Consider the following 13,205-nt stretch of genomic DNA (forward strand, 5'->3'; position numbering starts at 1 on the left):
ATGGACTTCCATCTGAAGATCCTTATCAGTTTTTAACTGAGTTCTTGCAGATCTGTGAGACTGTAAAGACGAATGGAGTTGATCTTGAAGTCTACAGACTCATGCTTTTCCCTTTTGTTGTAAGAGACAGAGCTAGAATATGGTTGGATTCACAACCTAAGGATAGCCTGGACTCCTGGGATAAGCTGGTCACAGCCTTCTTGGATAAATTCTTTCCTCCTCAAAAGCTGAGCAAGCTGAGAGTAGATGTTCAAACCTTCAAACAAAAAGATGGTGAATTCCTCTATGAAGCTTGGGAAAGATACAAGCAGCTGACCAAAAGATGTCCATCTGACATGTTTTCAGAATGGACCATATTAGATATATTCTATTATGGTCTCTCTGAATTTTCGAAAATGTCACTGGACCATTCTGCAGGTGGATCTATTCACCTAAAGAAAACGCCTGAAGAGGCTCAAGAACTCATTGATATGGTTGCAAACAACTAATTCATGTACACTTCTGAGAGGAATTCTGTGAATAATGGGATACCTCAGAAGAAAGGAGTTCTTGAAATTGATGCTCTGAACGCCATATTGGCTCAGAACAAAGTGTTGACTCAACAGATCAACATGATCTCTCAAAATCTGAATGGATGGCAACATGCATCCAACAGTACTAAAGAGGCAGCTTCTGAAGAAGCTTATGATCCTGAGAACCCTGCCATGGCAGAGGTTAATTACATGGGTGAACCTTATGGAAATACCTATAACTCATCATGGAGAAATCATCCAAATTTCTCATGGAAGGATCAACAAAAGCCTCAACAAGGCTTTAACAATGGTGGACGCAACAGGCTGAGCAATGGCAAGCCTTTTCCATCATCTTCTCAGCAACAGACAGAGAATTCTGAACAAAACACCTCTAATTTAGCCAATCTAGTCTCTGATCTGTCAAAGGCCACTTTCAGTTTCATGAGTGAAACAAGATCCTCCATCAGAAATCTGGAGGCACAAGTGGGTCAGTTGAGTAAGAAAGTCATTGAAACTCCTCCCAGTATTCTCCCAAGCAATACAGAAGAGAATCCAAAAGGAGAGTGCAAGGCCATTGATATAATCAATATGGCCAAATGCACAAGGGAGGAGGAGGACGAAAATCCTAGTGAGGAAGACCTCCTGGGATGTCCCTCAAGCAAGAAGGAGTTTCCTATTAAGGATCCAAAGGAATTTGAGGCTCATATAGAGACCATAGAGATTCCATTAAATCTTCTTCTGCCATTCATGAGCTCTGAAGACTATTCTTCCTCTGAAGAGGATGAAGATGTGACTGGAGAGCAAGTTGCTCAATATTTAGGAGCTATCATGAAGCTGAATGCCAAGTTGTTTGGTAATGAGACTTGGGAAAGTGAACCTCCATTGCTCATTAATGAATTAGATACCTGGATTCAGCAAATTTTACCTCAAAAGAGACAAGATCCTGGCAAGTTCTTAATACCTTGCACCATAGGCACCATGACCTTTGAAAAAGCTCTATGTGATCTGGGGTCAGGGATAAATCTTATGCCACTCTCTGTAATGGAGAAGCTGGGGATCATTGAGGTACAACCTGCCTTGTTCTCATTACAATTGGCAGACAAGTCGTTAAGACAAGCTTATGGAATAGTGGAGGACGTGTTAGTAAAGGTTGAAGGCCTTTACATCCCTGTTGATTTCATAATCTTAGACACTAGGAAGGAAGAGGATGAATGCATCATAATTGGAAGACCTTTCCTAGCCACAGCAGGAGTTGTAATAGATGTCAACAGAGGTGAATTAGTCCTTCAATTGAATGGGGACTACCTTGTGTTTAAGGCACATGGCCATCCCTCTGTGACAAAAGAGAGTAAGCATGAAGAGCTTCTCTCAGTTCAGAGTCAAGAAGAGCCCCCACAGTCAAACTCTAAGTTTGGTGTTGGGAGGCCACAACCAAACTCTAAGTTTGGTGTTAAGACCCCATATCCAAACTCTAAGTTTGGTGTTGGGACTATACAACATTGACTTGATCACCTTGTGGCTCCATGAGAGCCCACTGTCAAGCTATTAACATTAAAGAAGCGCTTGTTGGGAGGTAACCCAATTTTATTTATCTAATTTTTATTTTATTTTATTTTATTGTTATTCTGTGTTTTATTAGGTACATGATCATGTGGAGTCACGAAAAAAATATAAAAATTAAAAACAGAATCAAAAACAGCAGAAGAAAAATCACACCCTGGAGGAAGCACAGGCTGGCGTTCAACGCCAGTAAGAAGCATCTGGCTGGCGTTCAACGCCAGAACAGAGCATGAATCTGGCGCTGAACGCTAGAAACAAGCAACATTCTGGCGTTTGAACGCCAGGAATGTGCCTAGAGGAAAAGCTGGAGCTGAACGCCAGAAACATGTTACATATGGGCGTTGAACGCCCAGAATGTGCACCACTCGGCGTTTAAACGCCAGAATGGTGTGCAAAGGCATTTTACATGCCTATTTGGTGCAGGGATGGAATTCCTTGACACCTCAGGACCTGTGGACCCCACAGGATCACCTCAGGATCTGTGGACCTCACAGGATCCCCACCTACCTCGCCCTCTCTCTCTCCATTCATGGTCATCCCTTCTGTTTTTCATTCACCACTCACATCCATCCACTCTTCCCCAAACACCCACCTACCTTCAACATTCAAAATCTCTTTCCCACCCAATCCCACCCATATAGCCGAATACACATATCCCTCCATCTTCTCCATATCTTCTTCTTATTCTTCATCTTTTCTTTCTTCTCTTGCTCGAGGGCGAGCAATTTTCTAAGTTTGGTGTGGTAAAAGCATAGCTTTTTATTTTTCCATAACCATTGATGGCACCTAAGGCCAGAGAAACCTCAAAAAAAAAAAAAAAAGAGAAGAAGAGAAAAAAGGGAAGACAAAAGCTTCCACCTCTGAGTCATGGGAGATGGAAAGACTCATGTAAAGGGTTTATAGCTCAGTGGTAGAACATTTGACTGCAAATCAAGAGATCCCTGAGATACCTCAGGGGATAAATTGTCCTCCACACAATTATTGGGAGCAACTAAGGATAGGAACACCAAAATTACTAGGAATCATGCAATAGAAGCAAGGAAGAGACATAAAGGAGCTCAAAAAGCACCATTGGACCTTCAAGAAGAAGACGCCACTAAGGTAGATTCATCCTTGTTCTTATTTCTTCTGTTTTTCGGATTTTATGTTGTATGTTTATCTATGTTTTGTGTCTCTACTTCATGATCATTAGTATGTAGTAACCATGTCTTAAAGCTATGAATAAAATCCATTAATCCTTCACCTCTCTTAAATGAAATATGCTTTAATTCAAAAGAACAAGAAGTACATGAATTTCGAATTTATCCTTGAATTTAGTTTAATTATATTGATGTGGTGACAATACTTTTGTTTTCTGAATGAATGCTTGAACAGTGCATATGTCTTTTGATCTTGTTGTTTATGAATATTAAAATTGTTGGCTCTTGAAAGAATGATGAACAAAGAGAAATGTTATTGATGATCTGAAAAATCATGAAATTGATTCTTGAAGCAAGAAAAAGCAGTGAAAAGTAAAAAGCTTGCGAAAAAAAAAAGAAAAAAAATGGCGAAAAAAATAGAAAGAAAAAGAAAAAGCAAGCAGAAAAAGCCAATAGCCCTTAAAACCAAAAGGAAAGGGTAAAAAGGATCCAAGGCTTTGAGCATCAATGGATAGGAGGGCCCAAGGAAGTAAAATCCAGGCCTAAGCGGCTAAATCAAGCTGTCCCTAACCATGTGCTTGTGTCATGAAGGTCCAAGTGAAAAGCTTGAGACTGTGTGGTTAAAATCGTGATCCAAAGCAAAAAGAGTGTGCTTAAGAGCTCTGGACACCTCTAACTGGGGACTCTAGCAAAGCTGAGTCACAATCTGAAAAGGTTCACCCAGTCATGTGTCTGTGGCATTTATGTATCCGGTGGTAATACTGGAAAATAAAGTGCTTAGGGCCACGGCCAAGACTCATAAGTAGCTGTGTTCAAGAATCAACATGCTTAACTAGAAAAGTCAATAACACTATCCGAAATTCTAAGTTCCTAGAGAAGCCAATCATTCAAAACTTCAAAGGAAAAAGTGAGATGCCAAAACTGTTCAGAAGCAAAAAGCTACAAGTCCCGCTCATCTAATTATAATTAATATTCATTGATATTCTGGAATTTATAGTATATTCTCTTCTTTTTATCCTAATTGATTTTCAGTTGCTTGGGGACAAGCAACAATTTAAGTTTGGTGTTGTGATAAGCGGATAATTTATACGCTTTTTGGCATTGTTTTTAGGTAGTTTTTAGTAAGTTCAAGCTACTTTTAGGGATGTTTTCATTAGTTTTTATGTTAAATTCACATTTCTGGACTTTACTATGAGTTTGTGTGTTTTCCTGTGATTTCAGGTAATTTCTGGCTGAAATTGAGGGACTTGAGCAAAACTCTGAAAAAGGCTGACAAAAGGACTGCTGATGCTGTTGGAATCTGACCTCTCTGCACTCGAAATAGATTTTCTGGAGCTACAGAACTCCAAATGGTGCGCTCTCAACGGTGTTGGAAAGTAGACATTCAGAGCTTTCCAGCAATATATAATAGTCCATACTTTATTCGGAAATTGACGACGTAAATTGGCATTGAACTCCAAGTACATGCTGCTGTCTGGAATTAAACGCCAGAAACACGTCATGATCCGGAGTTGAACGCCCAAAACACGTTATAACTTGGCGTTCAACTCCAAGAAAAGCCTCAGCTCGTGGATAGATCAAGCTCAACCCAAGCATACACCAAGTGGGCCCCGGAAGTGGATTTATGCATCAATTACTTACTCATGTAAACCCTAGTAGCTAGTCTAATATAAATAGGATAAGTTACTATTGTATTAGAGGTATTATCTTTTGACAGTTTAATCTTTTGACTGTTTAGCCTTTGATTATTCGGTCTCTTGATCATTCAGGGTGCTGGCCATTCGGCTATGCCTGAACCTTTCACTTATGTATTTTCAACGGTGGAGTTTCTGCACACCATAGATTAAGGGTGTGGAGCTCTGCTGTACCTCAAGTTTCAATACAATTACTATTACTTTCTATTCAATTCTCTTTTATTCTTATTCCAAGATATACGTTGCACAACACTTTGATGAATGTGATGATCCGTGACACTCATCATCATTCTCACCTATGAACGCGCGTGATTGACAACCACTTCCGTTCTACCTTAGGCCGGGCGCATATCTCTTAGATTCCCCAACAGAATCTTCATGGTATAAGCTAGATAGATGGCGGCATTCATGGGGATCCGGAAAGTCTAACCTTGTCTGTGGTATTCCGAGTAGGATTCCGGAATTGAATGACTGTGACGAGCTTCAAACTCCTGAAGGCTGGGCGTGATGACAAACGCAAAAGAATCAATGGATTCTATTCCAACCTGATTGAGAACCGACAGATGATTAGCCGTGCTGTGATAGAGCATTTGGACCGTTTTCACTGAGAGGATGGGATGTAGCCATCAGCAAGGGTGATGCCTCCAGACGATTAGCCGTGCAGTAACAGCGCATAGGACCATTTTCCCAAGAGGATTAAAAGTAGCCACTGATGATGGTGATACCCTACATACAGCTTGCCATGGAAAGGAGTAAGAAGGATTGGATGAAAGCAATGAGAAAGTAGAGATTCAAGAGGAGCACAGCATCTCCATACGCCTAGCTGAAATTCTCACTATTAATTGACATAAGTATTTCTATCCCTTTTTATTTTCTATTTATTATTAATTTTCGAAACCCATAACCATTTAATCTGCCTAACTGAGATTTACAAGGTGACCATAGCTTGCTTCATACCAACAATCTCTGTGGGATCGACCCTTACTCACGTAAGGTATTACTTGGATGACCCAGTACACTTGCTGGTTAAGTTGAACGGAGTTGTGAGCTTCTCTAACAGTGCCTGGAACTCTTTGATCACAATTTCGTCCACCAGCTACTTAGATTGTGTGGAAAATAAATTCTAATGATCGAAACTTTTTTTTTCTGGTGAATAATTGAAAAATACCTGATCTCACACAAATTTGGATTTAATAAAAAGAGTGTTTAAGTTGAAACCAGAGTAGGTTAGGGTGTTAGATTTAGCTTGATTCAAAGGGAGGCAAATAAGCCACCCGATTGACTAGCTAAATATGGAGTTTTGGTAGCTATAGAGTCGGTCGAGTGGATTCTTCTAGTACCTTTTCGGTTGCGTTTGCTAGAAATGGAGCTTTTTTAGAAATTTTTTTATTTTTTTATTCTTTCTTTGTCTTTTAGAGTTCATGCCACAAAAAAAGAAGAATAATTACCCATCGATAATAATATATAATTTATGTTAAATTGAAATATTTACATTAGGATCTTATTGTTTCAAAGATTTCTCTTTAAACAATATTTGTAGTTGAATTTGCAGACATGTTGTGATGATTCTTGAGTAAAATTTTTACATCCTCTTATTCTTATGTTAAAACTGATTGGAGTAAGTACAATCTAACATGGGATAAAATTTGCTTGAACCTTTTTTATTATCATGGCAAGAGAAAATATGTATCCGTAGAGCAGGTACCCCTCTCCTGCCCCATCCCTATTTAAAAAATGCCCTCTCTCATTCCTTTTCTATTACAGATCCTGGTTTAATTGTTCTTGCAGAAATGACAGATACCCGCGAATATCCATGGGCATTGCCTTATTTTTTTTAAAAAATATTAACATAAAACACATAACACATAAGGTAACACAATCTAAAATTTCAAACACAGTTAACGTTGTCCAATAGAAACATTAAATATCTAACATGACCACTTATAACTTTTATATATATGTGAGGATATTTTGGTAAAAAAAAAATTTGCGGATCTTATGGAGCAGGTATATCCACCCATTGCATGTCTTCATCTCCATTTATTCATGGGACGTTCGTTCCCACGGAATTTTGTGAGTCCCTATTTAACTGTACCCCATCGTGAGTAATTGTTATAGGTACTCGCTTTTACGAATTTTTTTTATCATCTCTAATTATGGCAACAGATATTAATATATTATATATAAATATGTCATTACTAACATCTAACTTAAATATAATTATTTCATAGAACCTTTTTAAAAAATATTGTTTAAAATTTCACTTCCAAAACATTTATAAGATAACTATATATGCATAGAAAAAAGAATTTTGATAAAGGGGACAATAATGATAAAATTTTATGGTTTATATAATACTAAATTATAACTACTGAAAGTCATCTAAATATTTTTTATTGTATCAACAAACTAAATAAAATAGATATAAAGTACATGTTATTAAGGTTTTAAATTCAAATTATTACCCTTATATAGAAATAAAATTGAATATAAACTTATTATTATATGTAAGCACATAAGTTAATTTTTCAATTGTGAAATATCTTTTTTTGGACAAATTTTACCGAAAATAACATGTGTCAAATTTCAAGTACGAGGATATAACTTTTTAGTTGTTATTTAACTCGAAAACATAGATTTATGATATTTTATCTTTTTAACAATATTTTACATATAAAAAATTTTTTGTAACATAAATCATAGAATAGAAGTTTAATCACAAATAATTCTTTTTTATTTTGATATCATAGCCAAATAATTGTCATATTACATTACATGCCGAAATGCATTTACAAATTCCATTATTTAACTAATTTCTAATTTTATCAGCAACTTATATTTTTTTCTAATGAATCATTAATATTAGATATAGTGATTGTTACATGATATTGTGTAACACCCTTACTATTAGAATGTCACGTTTTCGGCTGCGCTACTTTGATAGCAAAAAGTATTACGACGACTTCATATACTTAATAATAAAATAAGAGCATTTGACTCGAAATCGTATCACTATTCTTTTTGAAAAGCGGAAAAAGAATACTTTTTAAATAAAACAAAACAAGTATATACATATACAAAACTTCTTACTAAAGTAACTTATACATGTTATATACATACAAATCATACAACTCCTATCCCTCTTACATTATATAATATTGATGGCTAGGGGTAAATAAATAAAAACTAAACAGCATTATCGACTAAGCGAAACGCAATATAACCCTTCGTGAACTGTCTCCTGAAAAGATAAAGCTGTAGGGGGTGAGAACCTAACCACACGGTCTCACCACAGAGTTTTAGAATTGTCATAATAAGATTTTTAAAGAGAAATCTATTTTTAAACTCAGTGATTATTGTTTATCCTTTGAATCTTTTAAAAACCAACAACTAGTCATCCAAAAACCCTTTTCAAAAATCAATCCAGAAATCCAAAACCTTTCTTTTCTTATAAGAAAATATTAATCAGAAATCAACCACACAATCAACCAACACAATCATCACTTCAGCACTAAAGCCTATTCTCAAAAGTAGCACACCAGGACAAACATGGGCAAAACAAACAAGGAAAGCACGGGTTTAGGTAGCAGTTACAGCAAATAGTTCAGGTAGCAGTTAATAACAATTTAACAATTAGGCAAACCAAAACAAATTCAAACCCAAGCAAAATATACAAATGCATATGATGCATGCCTGTCCTATGGCTAATGAGCTCATCTGTCGGTTATACAGCCAACCCGACAAGTCCGGTTTGCTAAACCCTTGGACTGTCCCTCGATGCGCATCCCCATGAGTCTATGCATAACTTTTTCTCATATATATATATCAAAAAGCTCAATGGGGGTACCATTCCCGGAAATTTATAAGTGCCCGGTCACCCTTATGTCGTAGGGTCAACAGAGTATCGAGTCTCAACCTGGAATAAGTGGTGGCAAGCCACTACATCTACCCAGAAAAACTTGTGTCTCAGATAATTCAAATAAATAAGTCATATAAATATTTCAATCATAATTCATCAATATCCACATCATTCTCAATGTTATCATCATCCATCAGTTCATATCTCATTTCCAAATTCATTCAAAAATCATACTTTAAAATCAATTCTCATCATCCTTCATTCAAATTCAATCATCATTATCCATCCTCCCATTCTGTTCATCAACAACCTCAATTCAAAACATATCTGACGGCGACGGGATCCTTGGTGGCATCTTCTCTCTTCCCACAAGCGTTCTCCCTCAGTGCGACTGAGCGGTGATGATGGCACAGGAAACGGCGACGATGGCACATGAAACGGGGACGATGGCGCGACGATGGCGCAGGAAATGGCGATGACTATGGGTTCTGGTCGGCGATGGCGATAGCTCACGATGACAAGGACGTTCCTCCGTGACGGCGCTGGCGCGGACTCCACGATCGGCGACCACCCTCCGCAGACCCTCTCTCTCCCTCCATCGCATCTCTCTTCAGCTGGCAGCGATGAAGACGACCGGCATGGCTGACGGGCTTGGCGGCAGCTAGCTCGCAGCGGCTGCGTCGCTCTCCTCTCCTCCCTTTCTCGATTGCAGATCTCTTCCTCTCTTCCTGCGGAGCTCTCTCCCTTTTTCCTTTTCTCCCTTTCTTCTTCTTAGGTGTGTGTGTGTATTCGTTGGTGAGGATGAGTGAAGGGGAAACTGTGCGGCTAGGGGAGTTTATGGCTAGGGAGAGTAGCGGTGAGGGGTTAAGGTAAAAGGGTTAGGGTTTTTAATTTGGGAATTAGGGTTTAATTTGGAGCAAAGGTGATTAAGAATTTATTGATAAATTGGGGTTTGGTAAATTTTAATAAAATTAGAGTATATTGTATTGTATAAATTTGAAATCTAATTTAATTCCTTAAAATTTTTTAAAAATATTATTTATTTATCAATTTAATAATTAGTTTTTAACTAAATATTCTAATTTAAAATATAAGATAATATAATTAATTTTCTTTGTTTATAAAAATTAAAGTATTAAATTTCGAAATCTCAATTATTTAAACCAAATCATATAAAATTCTTATTATTTTACATTTGCTAAACTTTATAGTTAAAATATAAAAAATAATTCGATAATTATAAAATCAAATAAAACCTTAGATTATTTTAAACTCAATTAATTATAATTTATTTTAATTATCTTTAATAAAATAATTTTTGAGATTAAAATACTTAATGAATAAATAAATCGAAATTAGTTCTTAATAAAATCTTCTGAAATTTCTAGGTCTTACATATTATCCTTGTATAATGTTTAATGATTTAATTTAAAGTAACTCATTTAAGTTTGAAGTTTTGTATTCAAATTTCATAATTTTTACTTTTTTTATTTTAATAAAAAAATTAAAATTTTTTTTAATATTTGTTTTATGAATTTCGTACTATTAATACATTGATAAATTTTTTTGAATACTTGAAAAGTATTCAATATGATTTTATTCTCATTGATTTTTCTTAATTTTTCATCAAGTTAGAAATAAAGTAATTATTAAAATTATTGAGTTAATACTCAAATTAGTCCATAAAATTATATTTAAATTTTAAATTAGTCTCCAAAATTTTTATTTACTCAATTTAATTCTTAAAATTGATATTTGTGACTCATATTAATATCTCAAATATTTTTCTTTACAATATGTTGATGTGACATATTGACATGGCATACTAACATCACTACAACAAATTTTTAGGATTTACGGGCAGATTTACCAAAATAATTCGCTATTAATATAAGTTTATTGTCGAAATTATCGTTGGAGTAAATCTAATAGTATAAACCTCGCCGGTAATTATTTATCGATGAATTTTTTTTGTCCGCTGCTAATTATCATCGGAAAATTTTCGCTAGTAATTTTTACCATCGTAATTTTTTTCGATAAACTCGATAGTAATATATTATTAATTAATAATTAAATTAATAACTACCAACAGATTTAACTGGGCACGCATTAAATTCGACGATAAAATTAAATTTTAATTTTAATTTTTTAAAATGTATATTTTAAAATTTTCATGTCGAATCTTTCTTATTTTATTATTGATCAATTTTTTATTATCAAAAAATATGTTTTACGTTGCTATAAATATTTAATATTTATTAATAAATTGATTGTAAATAGAAAATATAAAATATTATAATATTTCTCATGATTTAATGATAATCATAAAACTAAATCAAGCAGCATTGTATATAAAAATTATAATTTTTCTCAATGGTTTACTTATACTTTCAATTATATGTTCAAATAATTAAGTTATAGACACAAAAAAAAATGTAGTCAATATAATTATTATGATTAGAAAATTATATGGTACAGATCTAAATCTGTACAGATTTAAAGATATAATGATGTGGCAAAATCTAAATCACACATCCTAAAGCTACACTTTTCACTCAAAACCGTAACTCTTCACAAAGAAAAGCGTCACCTAATGGAAAAAAGTAAATTAGATGATTTAAAAGAAGAAATAATTAAGTTATCAAAATTAATAGGTCAAAAATTAATGATTTTAACTAATGTTAACTGTAACGACACCGAATTCTTAAAATCAATATAAAATGAATTTTCTCAAAATCTTTATTTTACTATAAGTTTTATTGAAGGACTTCAAAAACCTGAAAAAACTTATTTTTCACACGGAATTTCTAAAAAATGTTACCATGGAAACGATTCCCCACATCTATATCATACTTTTAACCCACAATTAAATTCTATAGTAGATATGCTTGAAGAAATATTAACATCCATAAAATTTCAAAGAAATAAGGAAAAAGAGAATCCCAAGGAAGAAAAATTTCAAAATATAATCAACATAACAGATTTAAAAGTAAAACCACCACTAAAATTATGAATATTGAAGAAAAATTAGAAGAAGTTACAATGCTTTTTAAACAATTAAAAATGGCTCAAGAAAATAATATTATGGAACAGGAATTTCAAATAGAAGAAGAATTAGTAAATTCTGAAAATATAGAAAATGAAGAATATATCTTAGATTATTCTAGTGACGAAGAACCAGCAATTCCAATACAAGTTAAAAATGAAGCTGGAACATCTAAGGATAATCAATCTCAATTTAAATGGAAAACAGGTTTTGATAATTATGCTTTTAAAAAAGGGTTTATAAATAAAGATTCAAAATATACAAAAATACCGTCAAAATATGTTCCTAAAATCCAGAAAATGGAAGGAGAAAGAATGCTCGATTTAGACTGCAAAAAGAACGAAAAAGAAATTTTCAAAAACTGGTTGAATTCCTTCTTATTAGAAGCCTTTACTAATCCAAAACTTAGTGAATTGTCTGGAAGGGACATTTGGAATTACATAGAGTTTCATACTAAAGGAACTATAAGAGATTATATGACATCAATAGAGAACCAAATAATAGAAGAATTAGCAACAAAAACAACAGCTTATGATAAAATATTATATATAATGATGATTCTATATAAAGAATTTTTTGGAAAAAATATTATAGATCATAGACAAGAAGTCTATAATAAAGAATATCAAGAAGCAAAAAACCATCTAGCTAATATTCAGATATATGATCTATGTAATGTAGAGTCTTATATATGTGAATATAGAATACATTATTACAAATTAAAAGAAGAAGATAAAAATCATTATCTTAGTATGTATATAACAAAACTTCCATATCCTGCTAATGAATTTATAATGGGAAGATTTATAAGAGAAATAAATAGAGGGACAATTGAAAATAATTTTGGTAGAGCAACCTCTGCAATAAGAGAGGAAATAAAAGAACGTTGTATGTAAGAAGCGACTCAAAAAAGATTTGCAAATATAATTAGAATTTGCTGTCAGGATAATGAAGAAATACCCCAAAAATATGGTCTTAATAAAAATTTTCAAAGAAAAAGAAAATATCAATTTAGAAAAAGAAAATACTATCCAAATTGGAGAAAAAAGAGGTACTTTAGAAAAAGAGATAACAATAAAAACAAAAGACAAAAAAATGACTATTGCCCGAATAAAAAAGAAAATTGCAAGTGTTGGTATTGCCAAGAAGAAGGACACTATGCGAATAAATGTCCCAAAAAGAAGGATAAAAAAGATCTTACTAAGCAAATAGAAATTGCTAAGTCTTGTTTCATGGAACCATTAGAGGAATCTGTTGATAACTTAGACTATATTTTTGAATATGTCTCAGAAACAGACTCAGAGATTGAGTAATAATGCTACATTTATTACTATAAAAATAACAGAAAAGTTTATAAATGCTTTCATAGATTCTGGAGCAACACAATGTTTTGCT

At 33.8% G+C, this 13,205-nt stretch overlaps 1 non-coding gene across 1 annotated transcript; it reads right to left on the reverse strand.

Moving 5' to 3' along the window:
• Window positions 1–233: 233 nt before the first annotated feature.
• LOC130959289 (small nucleolar RNA R71) lies at window positions 234–337 on the reverse strand. Its single transcript, XR_009078381.1, has one exon. It is a non-coding gene; the product is annotated as a small nucleolar RNA R71 (small nucleolar RNA).
• Window positions 338–13,205: the final 12,868 nt, after the last annotated feature.

The sequence above is a fragment of the Arachis stenosperma genome, chromosome 10 (assembly GCF_014773155.1).
Source record: "Arachis stenosperma cultivar V10309 chromosome 10, arast.V10309.gnm1.PFL2, whole genome shotgun sequence".
Classification (NCBI taxonomy): domain Eukaryota; kingdom Viridiplantae; phylum Streptophyta; class Magnoliopsida; order Fabales; family Fabaceae; genus Arachis; species Arachis stenosperma.